This window comes from Nipponia nippon, unplaced genomic scaffold (assembly GCF_047370975.1).
Source record: "Nipponia nippon isolate SJK-2023a ecotype South Korea unplaced genomic scaffold, ASM4737097v1 scaffold_3, whole genome shotgun sequence".
NCBI lineage: Eukaryota > Metazoa > Chordata > Aves > Pelecaniformes > Threskiornithidae > Nipponia > Nipponia nippon.
Genome location: NW_028262347.1, coordinates 80,263,566 through 80,279,300, shown reverse-complemented (window position 1 = coordinate 80,279,300; position 15,735 = coordinate 80,263,566). Strand labels below are relative to the sequence as shown.

Below are 15,735 nucleotides of genomic sequence, written 5' to 3'. Positions count from 1 at the left end.
CTGCAACCGTGCTATGTCGCGGTGGAAAGCGGTCCCCTCGCTCGGGACTCGGCGCATGCCCACAGTGGCTGCCGAGCGAAGGGCAGGAGCGGACATACGCTGACCAGTTTTAGCCCACTGCCTCCTCTTATCACTGTTTTTCCGAACCTCTCCCATCTAATTACCCCCAGGAGGAAGGAGGTCACCACTCATGATGAAGTGGCCTCAGGGAATCACTGCTGAGGACTCCTGGTCTACCCCGGTTGAAACAACAACCCTCACTCCAACTGTGTGACAGAGTCAACCCATTCGGTGGAGAACAGTGACCGTACCTGTCATCAGGGACAACACAAATTTATCGGTGCACTGGTAAAAAACAAGCCGTGCTGACCAGATCTGACTTAATGGGCAAATGTAATTCTGACCCAGCACGCAGTGGTGTGGGGCTGCAGGGGAGAGCCTGCAGCAAGGGGAGGATCGGGTGGAAGCAGTGCAAAGCTGGAAGGGGGATCCCCCACCGAGGAGGGAAGTCCCACCCGACGGAGCACTGCCGTCCCGCTGGCGGCAGCAGTGTTTGACACTGGGGGGAAAACTAGGGGAGCCGTGTTTGCTGACAAATGTCCCTTTCAAGCCCTGGGGAAGGGGTCAAGACAAAAACAGTCGGGCAAGAAAATATTTTATTGAGAAACCTAAGTTACAAACAGCAGGAAAACAAACACGAGTTTCCGCTGAACTGCCATGGGGATTAGGAAGCTTTTTTCCCCCCCCATCACCTCCATCAGAGCTGGATACAGTACCAATTAACCTTTTATTTCGTCTGTACGTTCTACCGCTCTCAGGCCAAATTCTTCCTCTTTGCCTGTGTGCTTTCCTGCGAATTCCTCCCTCCACGCTTTCATGCATGGGACAAAATAAAACCCAGCAGAGCAGGAAACTCCAAATAGAGTGGAAACAATTTAAGCCTACACAGGGGTTTCTATTAAAACCCCAGCTTAATAATTTAGTAGCTTGGCGCTAGCTCTGTAAATTGGAGTGTGTAAAAAGCAGACCACCACCAGGTCTGCTCGGGATGGAAGTAAATTCAATCCAGCGCCTAAAAACATCCCACCTAATGAGAGACGGTGGCGTGGAGTGGCAGCCAGTCGGAAACCTGCCAAAAGCCAGCACGCCTCATTAAACCGAGCAGTGTGGGGACCCAGGCAGAAACCTCCTCTGGTGTTGAAGTTCTCCTCCACAGGCAGGTTCTCCACGCAGCCTCACTGCGCTGTGCAAGAGGCAAAGCGTCCATCTAGCAAGCTCTGAAATAAAAATAAAAAAAAAAACAAAAACAAAAAAACAAAACCAAAGGCCCCCTCTTCTCTCCATTCCAACGATTTTCATCTGTTGACTTTTAGGCTCTTTGTGTAAATACCAGTCTGTTCACTTACTGGAGGGGAACACGGGGAGAAGCTCAAGCTGACCTGCAAAAGGAAGAAGAAATGCAGAGCGGCCTTCCAAGCTCTTTGCTACTTTCAGACACATTCACAATGGCTATAAAAAAAGCTGCCTCACAAAAAAGAGAAAGGGTGGAAGTGAGTGTTTCCTATGGTTTCCCTACAACTAGCATTCCAGTTTGTCTGCTGCGGGAGGCCGCGGCAGCTGCACAGCCAGCGACACGACAAGGGGGACTAAGTTGAGTAACTGTAAGGAAAGGCCAATTTTCACTCAGACTGAACCTGGTCTTTTTAACTGGGGGGGGGGGGGGGGGGTGGGGGTGGGGAAACAAACCCTACGTGTTAACTCCTGTATATAAATGCCAATGCCTCTTTGCAGCTTTCCTTGCAGCGGGCCTAAATACACACTTACATCCTTCCTGCCTCCTCCCCCTCCAAGCGAGCTCCTCCAGTGCCAGACCTTGTGCTTTTACCTCCTCTGGCATGCAGTCCCATTCCTCTGGTGCTCAGACTGGGCCTTCAGTTGCAGGACTCAGAGGGTCAGCCCTCTTTACCCACCACAGAGACTAAAACTGTCCTTTGGGAATTTGCAATGAACAGGGAAAGCGTATAAGAATCCGCTTAATTCCCATCTATTTAATTCCACACAGTAGCAATAAAAAGCATCTGGAGAAAGGGAGCTTAGGCGAGTCTGCTCCCTTGCCTACAGCTAAGGCAGTCCATGCTTTTCAAGACACCCTCAAGGGTCAGATGAGTGGATTTGCCTTCTCTGAGCAGCTCCCATCAACTCCCACCTCCCATACACGAGGCCCTGACACAGTGCCTTCTGAAAAACACTCAGGTCTCAGCCTTCTTGCCCAGCCCTGGCTGAGCAGTTCTCTGGGAAGCCCGGCAAGACGCCTCAGAGCCAGCAGCTCTTCCACTGCCCTACAACCATCTGCAAGTGTTTATCTGAGCCATTGTTTCTGCTCTGCTTGCTTTGAGCTTCCTACTATGCCAGGCCACCACAGTTGCAGGGAATTCCTCCGTTGGCAGGTCACCACCCTGTACCCATAAGCCATGATGGATGGGGAGCTGTGCTGTCACCAGCCCCTCGATGGCTTCACCATTGAGGCTCCACCACTGAGGCTCCACCATCACCAATTTCTCCTTCAGACATCACCACTGAGTACGTTATCATCAGCCCCAGCTTACAGGTACACAAGAGTTAAAGAGTCAAAAGACTGGACCTGATGCCTGTTATGAAGCAACAGAACAAGAGCAGAGGGCAGAGCCCAGCACGAGAGGTCCCGGTCCTAATTCTCGTCAAAGTGAGAGGTTCTGCCCAGCCTGGTCTTGAGGAAAAAAGATGCGTTCTCAGTGAAGGGGTCAGAGCTCTGAATGCACATTTTATTTCTTTCCAAAAATAATTCCTCCTGTTAAAGCAGCAAACCTGAGGCTGGATATGTCCCGAGCAGAAGACAGGATTTTTTCCTCTTCCTACATCAACAGAAGAGTTTTTTCAGTTTTTCTTTTAGGAGTATAGTATCATAAAACTGGGCAAGCCTAAAACTCACCTTCCAGCATGACGTACTTTTTTTGTACAGCCAGTGACATTCAGAATTTGGGTCTGTTTCTATTTCAAAGCTCATGATTCCTCCATCGATCAGTAGCAGCAGGACGCTAATTTATGCCTCAGCTTCACATTTTAAACATTAAATGACATCTACTGGGCTTTTCTTTCCTCAAATGAAAACAGATTCATAATTACTTCCAACAGCAGTGCAAGATGGATACTCCCCCACTTAAAAGGGCCCCAGCGCAGCCCCTCCTGCTACACCATTCACATTGTCAACCAGTAAGGGCTCACGAGCTCTCCTCTGCGTTACACAGGCCCATTTGTAACAACACACCGATGAAACACAAAAACAATTGAGGGGACTTTCAGACATCTTGCACACCACAAATTCTTGCATTCATTTTGGAATTCTTCTTGGCCCACACTGCCAAGCAGAAGAAAGACATTAATTTAGCCCACAAAAAAGACTGAGGTCAGCACTGGACACTGCCCAGTTCTTTTCAAGAGACCACACTGAAAACAAACCAGTGCCCTAACACATACCTCTTACCTGGCATGGTTTTATAGCACCTCTGTCACGGGCATGTAAGTGTCCTGAGCTCTCAGAAACAGAGGTCACATCTTGTTAGTTCAATGACTGAGACTGAAAATTACAGCTAGACGCATTTTCCCTGGTTGCAGAACATGCAAACGCAATCAGAAGTTCATTAAACTTGGAATCAAATTTCTAGAGAGGCACTGCTGACATTCATAACAAAACAAATACATCTCATAAGAGGATGCTCTGTCATTCCCAGCTTCTCCACTCCCTCCTTAAAATGCCAATAAGGCAAGAAGATGTTTTGCTCCCCCCCTCACTCACCAACAGCCTTCAAGAGCTCAGCTAGACATCCATTTGTCCCATCTCCCTCTGCCCTAACGACTTGCTGTTAGATCCCATCCCCTACGGCTGTCACTGAAAAAAACACAGCAATTCGGGCACAATCCTTATTCCAGAAAGTTCACTTGCTAGAACGGTGCTCCGAGCACAAGCGGCCTTTCCCTTCACGTTGTCAGGTGCCTGGCTGGGGTTAAATGAACTCCTTCCTGCAGCTGCACAAAAACCACATCAGAAAGTGACAGGCAGGAACATGACTGCATGGAATATTAGTCACGATGTGCTGGTGTGAAAATACTTTTCAATCAACGCGCTTAAAACTTTAGACAGCTCCTCTTTCTGTACTGCTTGAAAACAAATGTGCTCAATGAATGGCTTTTTTTTTTCCTCTTCCCCTCTCTCTTTGATAATGTCACGCAAAGTTAGCACAATAGATCGTGATGACTTCCTGATGATGGGAACATCCTCTGTTTCTCCCACTCATCCCACACACTGCTAAGTGATAAACTTACTGGGCAGTATCTTTGCCAGGGCAGAAAACAGAGATGCCCAGCCAAGGATGCCACGTCCTTCTCTTCAGCGTTGGTCATGAGTACAGTTCTCGTGAGTACCCTTTTTCTGTACCACTGTCAGGTACACAATTTATAATTTGTGTTTAAATTTTGCTTAACACATCCAAGACCTAATCCCATGCCAAAATGTTCCTTTTGCCCGTTCTGTAATTTGTCATTGCTGTAAAGGATTGCCAGTCTAAGCATTGCACAGATCACAGTCAAGTTAGAGAACAAAGAGTAACCATTTTAACTGGCTCTAACATCTCTAATATTAACAGGTACCATCAGGGCCCTTACTGAGTTCAAAAGATCTACAGCTAAATCTATACCTGGTCCCTCAGAGCTATAGTAGATACACAATAGTGTAAGATAGGCTGCTGCTCCTGAAACAGCAAACTACTTTGGGAGGCCTTGGGTTGTACAAAAGAATTCAAGAATTCAGAAGGTTCGTTCCTGAAATTAGCTTTTCCACCTTCCTGCATATTGCGTTACTGGACAGGATATGTTTGTCGCTGCCCCGCAGTCTGACCTCCGCAGCCCACGCCTCCCTCAGCGCCGACTTGAGCCTTCCCTGCTTGAGAGCTACCAGCATCCCTCTGCCACCTGGCAGTCCCCCAAGCTTAAGTTATGACTGCTATCACTAACTGTTGCTAAAAAAAGTCCTAAAGCTACGATTAAAACAACACCTACCTCTCGCCCAGCACTAATGAACAAGCAGACTTCCAAGTGCTTGAAAAAGCATGGCCCCACTTCACAAGGCTGGGAGAAGAGTGAGAGCAAAGCCCGACAACCAGCAGCCATCTGGAATCTGGTGCTGTAGACACTATAGCCAGCTCTCCAGCTTGGATACATCTCACATTGCAGTCCTGTTCTACTGGACTTTCTTTACTTACATTTCTCTCAACACCACAGCTAGTTATCATCCTTCTCTCTCAAAACAGCTAAACCATAACATAAAGCAAGTTAAACTCAGGACACAGTTTCACATTATGCAAAATCCAATGCAACCTAAGGCTGCAAAGCAGCAGTCCCATCCCTCATCTTCAAATTATCTGTATGATTATGGAATCGGTTCCGCATATAAGTTGGGAGGGGGAACGAAAACAAGCTTGGTCTTCCCAGCCTCTCTTTTCTTCAGTGGTTTGGTCTTACACCCCATCAGCTTGCTGGCCTGACCCTTCAGCATGACAGTCACAGAAGCGGCAGGACCACCACGTGCAGAGAAGCATCATCTCTCCCACTGCACGTGCTCCTGGATCCTAACTCAGTGTTTGCTGTTGCTGTGTCAGACTTTTAAATACGCAACAAGATTCTTGAAAAAAGGATCTGATTTTATCAGTAAGATTTCTGAAATGTCACCAAGAAAAGGTTATATTAATTTCTAGCTCATTGACTTTAACTAGTAAGAACATTTTTTTTAAAGCTTTCAATTCCTGCTTTCATAGAACAATCTACATCCATCTAAAAAGTCATCTCTAAAACTTATCAAGACTAAAAAACGTTGTTACATTCAAAGCGTTAGAAATGCTTCCATATCTCTCCTAAATGACAAAGTTTAAGAAAAATAAATAAGAAAAAAACACGCAGACAATACATAAGATAAATGAACAACGTCCTCACAAAACCTCTCTTTTGTAGAGTACAACTCCACAGAAACGAATCAGAAACTCCTAGCCTGTCTTTAATTAGCTGTTCCTAGTGAAAGAAAAATCTGTATCTGTTACAGAGCGATCTGTTGCTTAAATAATAACTTGCACAACTGTATTTCAGACTACCTAATAATTCTGCTACAAAACATGGCCTTCAATTCCCTCATTTCCCGATGTTACACTGCTGCCATATTACTCATTCAGAACACTCCTATATCCAGTCAGAGCTTGAATCATCACAGGACAACTGCACTTGCAAATGTTGTTTACCCTTAGGGCTTTATTTTATCATAAATTTCAGTTCTGCACTTTTAACGTGTCAGAATGACTAGCTTTAAGCAAGTTAGTTTTCCTACCAAGAATAAGCTTCAATCTGAAAAGAGACGACCGCTATCATTTAGGAGATGTTTCTCAGAAAACACCACCATTCTCATTTCAGAGTGAAAAGGTGCTATCTAAAATAGTCAGCATCATTACATTTGCAAGCCATCTGATCTAATGATATTATCCTCAGCTTCACACTTGGGACCTGATAGCTGTAGGTCTTTTTTTCCTGATGTCCTACATAAGGTCTTTCAAAATTTTTCAAAAGGGGATGCTAACCTTTGCCATATTTAGTCAGGGTTAGACAGACTAGAAGAAAGCGTTCTCTAGAAGAGACTACTACTTAAGAAGAAAAAGCTCTTAAATCTGTTCTCAGAGAATGCAAAGGAACTGAGTTTTAACCATTTCCTACAGTTTGTGAAGAGGTGAAAGGCTTATCTAGGACTCCCTCTTTTTTTTGACAGGGGAACTGCAGACAAAGATGGGTTTGAGCACCATGCGGCACTTACACAGCCAGTCCAACACATCTGGTCACATCAGACCTACCTCCCATGTGCTGTGCAGATGGCCTGTACACACGCAAGAAGGCTGAAGCGTGAGATGTGCAAGGGCACAAGCCCAGCAGTCAGGAATTGGGGATTTCTGGACATCTGACAGCCCAGATGAAGCTTTTGCTTTTTCCCCCAACAGCCACAGTTCTCATACGAAATGTCCAAATCAACAACTTCTTACCAAGAAAACTCAAAGGTATGTCAGCTCTAACAATGTTAGCCATTGATAATCTGAAAAATTTTTGAAAGATCTTTTGGAAGCTCTACATCAGCTCTTGCATGATCGAACAGAACATGAAATGAGCCAAGTACCTCCCAGTGATGATGAGAATGGGAAGATCTACTCTTTCATTCCCAGAAGAGCTACTTTCAAGACTGACTCCACTGTACTTACACAGTGCTGAAGCTCCAATGTCCCAGCACTTTTCTGGAGGTCACAACATCTGATAGTAAGTCTTTGGCTTCAGGGAAGCCTCAAGAAAACCTTGAGCAATGTAGATCATTTCCATAGCAAGCTCTTCTGAGGCTATAGACTATTGTTCAAAATACGATAACACGAGTACATACCACCAACAACGATCAACAATTCAGATGAAAGTTCAATGAGTGAGTAGTGGTAACTCTAATCCACGCTGAGCATCCATTTTTATTCTGTTGAGCCGCAGTGGCCTCAAGTTTCACAGAAGGCTGAGTATTTCTCTCTCCTTGTTTATGTCTGCAAATGGATCTCTAGAACAACTGATCAAAAGTGAGAAGGCATTTGAAAAATTACATATGACCTGGCAGGAGAACTTATAATTGAAAAGTAAGTGGTTCATCTTCAGTTCCCATGTAGCTGTGGTCAGGCATAAGCAAGAATTAAATTTTATGGACTGAATTAAGCAAAAGGAAAGGTATGACCCAAGAATCCTTTCTGACCTTAAAAACTCTGGTAAATTCCTTGCCATATACTGCTGTTATGTTGACTTGTTTTACAACAACTACCTGAGCACCTTTTTCAGCTGAAATTAATCTGATTTGGGATTTTACCTTTTAGACAATTTGCCAGTCCCAGCAATTGCTCTTCAAATACATCGCTTTCTCTTCTGGTTTAAAAAAAAAAAAAGTCTTATTTCTTGTCCACTACACCACAGTTTGGCACAGTTCAAACACTTTGTTACAGGGTATTCTGCTATACTGTAATTCAGCATTTTATCCAGGCTTCCAGAGGTAGATGACACATCCAGTCAGGAACAACACCCACACAGATTAATTACTAGTAAATGATATGTTTCATACCTCTAGAGCAGTGTTGAAATAATGGCTAATAATGTTCTCGTATAGAAACATTCATGCCCCAATGGCACAGAAACATTAAGGAAACCCTACCCTTCATAAAAAGCAAGATGGACAGATTACTTGCACTAAGGCTTTGTAATACTTTCAACATGAAGTCATCTCTGCAGATCGCATCTGATTGTTATCAGGATGCTAATTATAGGGCTGCTAACACAAGGTCAACCCCACTCCCCCAGCCTACCACCTAGCATCTTTAAGTCATCAGTGCAACTCCAAATATTTGCAAATAATACTGGCTAACCTATCCAAAATGAACTTCAAACTGCTGAACAGCTTTTAGCTAACATCCTTGACACCTCCCCTCCCCCCCAGCCTCCCCCTCCCAATTCTCACTTAGGGGTAGAGTTGACACCTTGAAAATTTCAGTTCAACATTGAAACAGGAGGTAATCATTAAGAATGAAAGCCTGTAAAGTGACTTTTCCTGTATCAACACAACCCAGCAGGAAGAGAGGCGGTCATTTTCAACCTCCATTAACCTCAGACTTATTTAGAAAGAGAAATCATACCATTTTCGGTCTTCACCTGACTAAGCCAAACAAGTAAAGCTCTTCCAGTTTCATCCCAGAGGTTCTCCACTCCCCCAGCATCCTTATAGCCCTTCTGCTGTACTATGAACTCGCCTTCCTTGAACATAGCGAGAGCGGCCTGCGGTGTGTCAGACGAGATCGTCTCACAGCCTCGTGCAATACAATCAATATGCTCTTGTTTCCCATGGGACTGCCTTGCGTGATACAGCCCAGGCTGATATTTGCTTTCTTCGTATCTGAAATCTGCTTCGTGTACAAATTCAATATCAAGTCTGCTAACTCCCACATGGACTTCAATACTTCTTATTCCTATTTGAAGATCTACAATGTTTTGGGGTGGGGTGGGTGTTTTGTTTGGTTGTTGTTGTTGTTTGGGTTTTTTCCCACCTGGGGAAACAAGGCTAGAATAAGAAACCAAATTTCCTAGTTTAAACAGGCCATGAGAAGAAACTGAGTTCTGTTCCTTCTGGTACCTGATAATCCATGCACTAATCCTGAGAAAAGCGTTAATACAAGGCTTAGCATACTAGACTTCAGATCTTCAGTGCCACTCTCTTAAGCACCTAAGTTCTATAACGATACAAAGCTTTCTGACTGCCAGATGCTTGTTTAAGCTTAATTTTCTGCTCTTTCTTGGAAATTTGGTGGTGCAAAGGATTCCAGTTTAGATTTTTTCTCAAAAGGCCATAAGAAACCAAAGCACAATAGAAGGGAACACGCTGGAAACAATTTCACATATATATTCTAGGAGGGAAGGACTGATCTTTTTTATGACACCAAATGAAGCAGTAGATGTTAACGCAACAGATTTCAGGCTGTCACAAGTGCAATCAATCTTTCCTCTTCCTTAATAACTGCTAGATCACTTCATAAAGTTCACGTACAACCGAGAACTGGCCATCTGCCGCAGGCATACGCAGCAAGACATTCATTCTATGTATTAAAGTAACAATTGTGAAGCTTTTTCAAAAGCAGTCTCCCATTTTGATGTTGGCTGGTTAAGACATCACCCCACCACTCAAGAATTCAAGCTACTTGCACATCAGGCTGGAGAAAAACAAGGAAGATCAACTATAGGACATGAAGGTAGTTTTCAGCTTAACAACCCCGCGCATTTATTTCTGCATTACGGTGCCTCTTGAGTTAAGATACCAGTCTTTATAAATAACACTTCATCACAGAAGAAACAGAGAGCCTGATAGATTGCCGCAGTCTTCATCAATCTCATAATTCCAAGATGCCAAAGACTATATTTAAGGTACTGATTTCTTCACAGAACACTACGTTCCCTAGCTTTTCAAGCTAGGCATGGCAGCATGGCATTAAATCCCTTGAAAATACAAGTGGCATTTCAACCCAGGTTCTTAGCCATTTCAGAAATATTGCATCCCAAGGAATTCTCAGGCCTCTCTCCCTGGATGTGAGGCATTGCTAATTTAAGTCTGTGAACCAAAAGGCTCAATTTTGCTTGCAAGTTAACACGGCCTCATCTAAAAGTCTTTGTGTGTTGTGTCAAAACTAAACACATCTCCGTTTTCACTTTTGCCAGGCTTCATTTAACAGGTTTACTTTTGATCCGCTGAGCCCTTCCCTTTAATGGGATGAAAGGTAACTTAGTAGTCTGATCCATACCAGCACATGGACCTTGAAGCAAAGGCCTGAAGTTGAAGAGGACTTTGGACTTGGTGAGGCCATTCGTGTTTTGCTGACCTAATTCAGTTTAGTCAGGAGGTGCGTCATTCTCAGGGGACGTCCGCTGAAAACAGGTTTCACAAATAGTTTTGGAAACTCAGCTCTGATACCACCTACAGGGAAACCATAACTAACAGGAATGGCAAGGAACACCTCACTCATCAGACTACTAAAACAAACAAAACCAAATCCAAACAAAAAACACCTCCAGAAAATTTCCCCTTCATTCAAGTCCATTCTCTGAAGAGACACTGGTCAACTGTGACTGGAGCATGGGATGAATCCCAGGCACTCCAAATCTTTCTGCTCAGAGAGGGATGGAGCTAAGAAGAGTGACCGTGGTGCATCGCCCAGGACAAACTATGAGTGCTTGCAGCAGATATGCACCCCAAATCTAACTGCTGCCTTGGTTAATGGGATCCTGCATTGCATCAACCTAGTTCCCAGCCAGGCAATGTCCTTCCCAGGTTTCTGGCCCAGCATTCATTCATTCCTTCCCAGGAATGGACTTGCTTCCCACACTTAGAGTGCTTTTCCCTTTATCACCACCTTCAACGTACCTTCTCCTTTAATTCCCACTGGGGAATGTCACACCTTTACAAGCTGTCTCCACCACTGCCAGCCCTCTCGCCTCTGGAACGAAAGGGGTTCAAAGTCACGGGCCCTGCCCATAGCAAACCCATCTTTCCCTCGGGCTGCAACAAAACCATGTGGATAACCTCTGCAGGCCACATTCCCCAGCACATTTTCCCACTAGGTGACAGGTCTCTTCAATAAAAGAAGTGCTCAATGCCACAGAAACAACATAGTTGCCATAAAGGTCAAAAAGCCACAAGGCATTCACAAAAAATAAATTGAAATTCCTACATCCCCAAATTGCTGGGCATGTTTTACTTCACACACGTGGTGACATGAATGGCTGAATCACAATTTATGAGTCTGAAATGCAGGGGATAAGCTACAATGTGCTTGTATATAATGCTTGTATTTAAAGGGCTTTTCTTGTTGGTCTGTCAAATGCACTAGACTTGTTGCTTATATAAAATAATGATTTAACTCCTATCCATAATTTTAAACAGCTAAAATGTATTGGGAGACACGATGTGGTGTATGCGTGGCTTCAAAAATTATTTACTTGCCAAATATGAAGGGTTGTATTTCTGGACATCTTAACTACATACTAGAGAAGCCCATTACAATTACTTTTTGCAGCAAGCTGGTAAAGAAAAAAGAAAAAAATCCATACACATCTTATTCTGGAATATTTCTTCAAAATAACAAGCCATTCCCATACAGGAATTTGCAGGTATGAAACAAGCCATACACTAATTTGCTATACAGCAAACCAGTTACTGATATTAATGCCTGCCTGGACAAAAGTTGTTAACTCTTCCGCCATCACATTTGTTAAAAATATAAAAGTAATGTTGATTATTTGAAAAGGTGTTAATTTTTTCCTGTAGGCGTGTGTCATCTTACACTAGGATATTTTTAATTTCATTTTGTATTGTAAAAAGTGTTCTGTTTTCAAAATTATTGCCAGCCTGGGTTGCCTATGGCAATAAAAGCTACAGATACACTGTACTGATATTTGGGTTTAGGGCAAAGTGTAAGAGCCCTCCTAATAATCCACTTAATACATTTCAAGTACAGTTAATCTAGGAACTACATTTGCCTTTAAGGGTATATAGGATACTTTGAGTAGCACATCTCCTTTGCCAACACTGGAAGTCTAATAAGAAATGCTGAAGACCTTTTTTTTCAAACCTTCTTTGAAAGGACCTTAGATAGCTTTCAGCTTCCCTTTTGCTTTCATAGAAAGAAGCTAGGCTTAAATTTTCAAGTGAGACTAGTAATTTTTGGATACTCAGCTTCAGCTATTTTGAAGGATGTGATTTTTAAGAAGCTTAGCATCTAACACATGAAAAATAATCTTTTTTAAGACATTGAAACTAGACAATTTTGGAGGCACAAAAAATCATGGGCCCTTTCCAAAAATTTAGCTTTCCTCCCCAGCCTTTACCTATCCTACCTGTTTCCCATTCTTTGTTATTCACCATCCCCTATGAGATGACCTTCCAAATTCTCTCCCTGCCACCCAGAAGACACATCCTCCAATGATACGGACTTAATGTAAAGTAGCCCTCTGCCTGCCTCATCTGCTTCTTTCCCCCCAGTCACACCTAATATTTAGTGCTGGTCAACATTTATCTTCAAGCTAATCTTGGCAGAAACCCTCCATCTTACAGATCGCAAAACTGAGGCAGACAGTCTTGGAGAAAGAAGAGAAGAGAGCACACGCAGCTCTCAAATCCAACAGCAGCTGGAGTTGCTGAAAACTTCAAACTAGTTATAATGCAGACCCACTGCATTGTCATGGCAGAGACGGACGTGGGATGCAGCAAGGTAAGACCTCCTCTCTACAGCTAGGACACTAAACCCACCACAGAAACAAAGAAAGAACATTACAGTTGAGCCTTTTTTGTCCTCATGCAGATATACACTAAAGAGATTTATTTTTTTTTTTTAATATATATACAACACCCAAGAATAGGCAGATCGAGATTGTTTTATCCTGGCTTAGCGAGTCATGGTTCACCCCTGAGATTTTTAGCGTGAAGTATAACGTTCTCCGTAAGGTGCATTGTCAACTGTCCCCATCGTTAAACACACTGGTAAAAGCTCCAAGTTGCAGTAAGATCAGTTTAGTCTGTTAACAAGCTATAATTGCCTTTTATATCTTAGCATTTTATAACATATTATCTAATGGGTTTTAAAAATGCACCTTTTTCCTAGCGTACACATATAACAAGCTCATGTGGGTCCAACATACCATCAGTAGCCAGACTAGATCCTGTTCCCAGACCCATCTGAACAGAATGCCCCCAGAAGTCAATAATGTGGTGATTCATCTAATAAGCTAAAAATTTTCATCCTACAAAATACCAGAGAGTAGACAAATTACCCAGAAAATGCTGCACACAGGCTTTTTTCTTGAAAACTGTCAAATTTTGTGAGATGCCATAACCCTGGATTAACACATGCATAAATCCCAAATTGCTGTTCTGTTGTTTTTCAAACTGATAAGGAGAAAAAAAATTTAAAAGAATCCTAAATATTTCAGTGGTCCTGGAATTAATGCAGTGTTGCAACAGATGGTGAGTCAGCTGCCAAAAATTAATATGAAACATAATATTTAATGTATAATGGTTATTTTTCCCTAAAAAGATGCAAGCACATCCTTTTTTTTTGGCAGTGAAGACAAAGCCTATTGTGATAAAAATCAATCCCTTCCAAAACCAACAGTTCGGGTACAAGTACGTGTAACTGCTGAAGAGAGGCAGTTGAGTCAACTACATTCAATCACATCTTCAATTCCTTCCCCTTCAAGGAAACGCTTGGGTACATGTATTTCTTCTTGAAAGAGAACAGTCACAGCAAGATGGAAGTCACACAGGTTCTACAGTTAGGAGCAGATATGGATCCAGCCAACACGCTGCAAAGAAATTCTGGCTAAACTGGAAAATGGGATGGAGAGCAAAGCTAGACTGTTTTGGTCCCCAAAGTAAGGGAACGCACAGATGGGTCTACTTAGATCCGCAGTAACTCCTGGCATGCAAGGTTTTTGTTTTCCTTAGCTCATTCTCTTGCCTATTAAGAACCATTTTAATTCAGATTGTCTGCTGATTTACAAACCACCGCAGTCAATTATGAGTTATCGAGGACCAATGAATTTACAACAGTACTTTTGAGTTTTGCCAAAAACCAGGGAACTTTTTTTCTGGCCACACAGACAATGAGCAAAAGATATTTGCCCTGGGACATTTTGTCAAGGAATGACTTAAAAAAATCCTGGCTGCAGGCAGTATGACTGTAGCATGCTATACAGTAGGACTATTACTACACTGAGTACAGTCAGTGACAGTCTGAAAAGCAAACGTACCTTAGAAGGAATTGGAGACTGAAGCTCACCAACATTTTGTAGGAAAGTTAAAAGCATCAATCCCTTGATAAGTCTGTTATCGGAAGAAAAACTCTTCAATGCTTACAGTGTAAAGGGGAATACTGACTACTAAAATGAGGATAAAAAGAATTTACTGTCCATGTCATGCACACATCATGCTTTTCACCATACACTTCCATTTTCTCTTTCATTTTTACTCTTTACCAAGGGTCGAAGCTTTGTCTACACAGCAAAACTAAATCATTGCTGACAAATGGGTGCAGCCAGACACCATTTCCTTTGTCTGCCCTTGTAACGAGAGACATACCCTGCTCTAGTTCAGCTGCACCCCTTGTTGTCAACAACTGTCAACAGTGGTTCGATTTAGCACACCAAGGAGAGCCCAAACAATTTGGAAAGAATGATTTAAGCTGAGTGGGTCCCACCCGGCTCCTCCAGAACACACACGCAGAACAGCCAATGCAAGAAAAACATTTAAAAATTATTAGGAAAATGAAGAGTAAAAACCCACTAGATCTGGCAGAGGGATTGAAAGCATCTGCAGTTACTTAAGTGTTTTGACCAAAAAAACCCTCAACTGACTTGTCAGTTGCCCAAGTAACAGAGTCACCCATTTCTCCTTCACTTTGTCAGAGAGGAGCCTGCAATAAAGTAAGTCCGTTGCAATAAAGTAAGCCAGTGACGATACCGATATCATCACTGTATTTATTTTACATGGAAAAAAAAAAAAGTAAGCCTTACGAACTGGAAGAAAACATCACCAATGCTAATTTGAAAGACAGTCTGCCACTTGCCCTATAGAAGGCAAATACAACTAGTGCAGATTGCACTGGTAGAGTGTACCATGACTTTAAATCATGTCAATATTTCCTCTCACACTTTAACAGCCAAAAGAATTACAATCTGCTTGGATTAATGCAGTATACTGTCATTAGGCTGGCAATTAAATCCCATTTCTGAGATTGTGTGATCTGAGTCACCAACATCTGCAAATATCTTCACATGTTGTGTAATAGCTGGCCTCAGATCTTGATACACCAAAGTAAAAAGGCCTTTTTAATGTCTCCCACATTATTTTGGACTTACAACTTCCTGATGACAGCAGCTTCTCGAAACAACCCATGAATCAAATTTATTATCCAGTTTGTCATGTGGGATTTTCTTAACTCTAAGCCAATATAGCAACGACGAATCAAGGTCCTTGTTTATATTGCATGAATAAAAATTAACCACCTGTTCAAAAATTTTTCTTTTAACATTGAAAGGTATTTCGTCTCACAGACTTTT

General features: G+C 42.7%; 1 protein-coding gene across 2 annotated transcripts in view; it reads right to left on the bottom strand.

The window, feature by feature from the left end:
* BORCS5 (BLOC-1 related complex subunit 5) overlaps positions 1-15,735 on the bottom strand; it is a 76,940-nt gene that overhangs the window by 5,504 nt on the left and 55,701 nt on the right. The window lies entirely within an intron of this gene.